The following is a 2,406-nucleotide window of genomic DNA, read 5'->3' on the forward strand; positions in this document are numbered from 1 at the left end:
AAAGCACAGGAGTGAACTTCTAACAAGGGAGCCCGGGGAAGGGGCTTTTGAGCCTGATGAAAGGGTTCTCCTCCTCCTACCCCCCGAGGAATCGAAACTCCTAGCACGCTGGCAGGGGCCTTATGAGATCATTTGCGGAAAATGACATGGTAAATCTGTCATATCTGTTAAAGGCATGGCAGGAGCGCGAGGGACTGCTGATCGCCCCATATCCCTTGGAGCCAGATTAGGGCCCCAACTTCCTGACCTAATGGACTCTGAAGGGCCACAACTGGCAGATACCCTAACCGAGGAGCAACAGAAGCAAGTCAGGAGCCTGCTGAAGGCATTCCCTAAAACTTTCATGGCCCAGCCAGGACAGACTACACTTGTACAACACAGAATATTGACGAACTCAGGAGAAGTTGTCCGAGAGACCACAAGGCCATTGCTGCGCCAAACACCCAAAGTAGTTGACAAGGAGGTCTAGGCAATGGTGGAAGTAGGCATAGTCAAGAGATCCCAAAGTGAGTGGCACAGTCCCATCATTCTGGTCCCTGATGAGACCAGATGAGACCTTAGGTTCTGCATCAATTTCCAAAGAGTCAACACCATCTCTACATTCGATGCTTACCGGATGACATGGATCATAGAATCACAGGGTTGGAAGGGACCTCTGGAGGTCATCTAGTCCAACCCCCTGCTCAAAGCAGGACCAATTCCCAACTAAATCATCCCAGCCAGGGCGTTGTCAAGCCTGACCTTAAAAACCTCTAAGGAAGGAGATTCCACCACCTCCCTAGGTAACCCATTCCAGTGCTTCACCACCCTCCTAGTGAAAAAGTTTTTCTTAATATCCAACCTAAACCTCCCTCACTGCAACTTGAGACCATTACTCCTTGTTCTGTCATCAGGTACCACTGAGAACAGTCTAGATCCATCCTCTTTGGAACCCCATTTCAGGTAGTTGAAAGCAGCTATCAAATCCCCCCTCATTGTTCTCTTCTGCAGACTAAACAATCCCAGTTCCCTCAGACTCTCCTCATAAGTCATGTGCTCCAGACCCCTAATCATTTTTGTTGCCCTCCGCTGGACTCTTTCCAATTTTTCCACATCCTTCTTGTAGTGTGGGGTCCAAAACTGGACACAGTACTCCAGATGAGGCCTCACCAATGTTGAATAAAGGGGAATGATCACATCCCTCGATCTGCTGGCAATGCTCCTACTTATACAGCACAAAATACCGTTAGCCTTCTTGGCAACAAGGGCACACTGTCGACTCATATCCAGCTTCTCGTCCACTGTAATCCCTAGGTCCTTTTCTGCAGAACTGCTTCCTAGCAGATCAATGAGCAGCTAGACCGACTCAGTGATGCCCAGTACATGAACACCCTGGATCTCACCAAAGGGTACTGGCAAATTCCACTGGACCCAAGCTCCAGGGAGAAGACTGCGTTCACCACCCCAACCAGGCTGTACCAATTCACCAGGACTGTAGTGGTCTCTCGCTCTCAAGGCGGGAGGGAGGCCACCCCACCTCGCCACATCAGGCAGCAGCACTCGGGCTCTGGTCCTGCTGGTAGGGCCAGTTTATAGCTTGCAGCCTCCTCGCAGAGGCAAACAACCATTAACAGTCTGGAGCTCTAGCCCCTTGAGCGCAGCAGAGCAGTAAGCAGTCTTTAGCCCAGAGTCTCCAGGCCAGGGCAGACAGCAATTAACAGTCTATAAGGGAAGCTGTAGCCCTCTGGGTGGGGCAGAGCAGGGAGCAGGTTTAGCCTCCAGGCTAAGGCAGACAGTAAACACAGGCTATGTCTATACTACGCACCTTTTAGCGACACAGCTGTGTTGCTACATCCATGCCACTAAAAGGTGTGCAGTGTAGCTGCTGTTTGTTGGCGGGAGAGTTCTCCCGCCGACAAAGCGCTGTTCACACCGGCGCTTTTTGTCTGTAAAATTTTTGGCGTTTGGGGGTGTGGTTTTTTTAGGCTGATAGGGTGGGGTAACTTGGGGGAATGGAGGAGTCGGGGCGATCTCAGGGAAGCTCCCTGCCAGGCATGTGTATCAGGCTGGGAAATCATCTCCCTGTAAAAGGGGAAAGGGCAGCCGCGTTGGTTTCAATGCTGCTTCCCTCCTTTCTTGGCTGGCCCCCTTGCTGGGTTACGTCCGATTCGGTTGTGAGGTCCATGGCAGGGTCGGCCCTGAGGTGTTAGAGCAGCAGGGCCTGGCCCAAGCGGCTGATCAGACCCACCCACCTCAGGAAACAGGTGCATCCTCTGTGTTCAGCACATGGTTGGGCTTGGTGAACTCTGTGCCCTGTGGCAGGGCTGGAGTCCCGGCTTCCTGGCAGGCCGAGTTCATTCCTGGAGCTCCCACCCTGCCTTTCCCCTGAGCTCAGGGAGGGGGCTTCAGCACTCTGCTCTGGGGGGG

The sequence above is a fragment of the Terrapene carolina genome, unplaced genomic scaffold, assembly GCF_002925995.2.
Source record: "Terrapene carolina triunguis isolate 2854851 unplaced genomic scaffold, T_m_triunguis-2.0 Scaffold422, whole genome shotgun sequence".
Lineage (NCBI taxonomy): Eukaryota > Metazoa > Chordata > Testudines > Emydidae > Terrapene > Terrapene triunguis.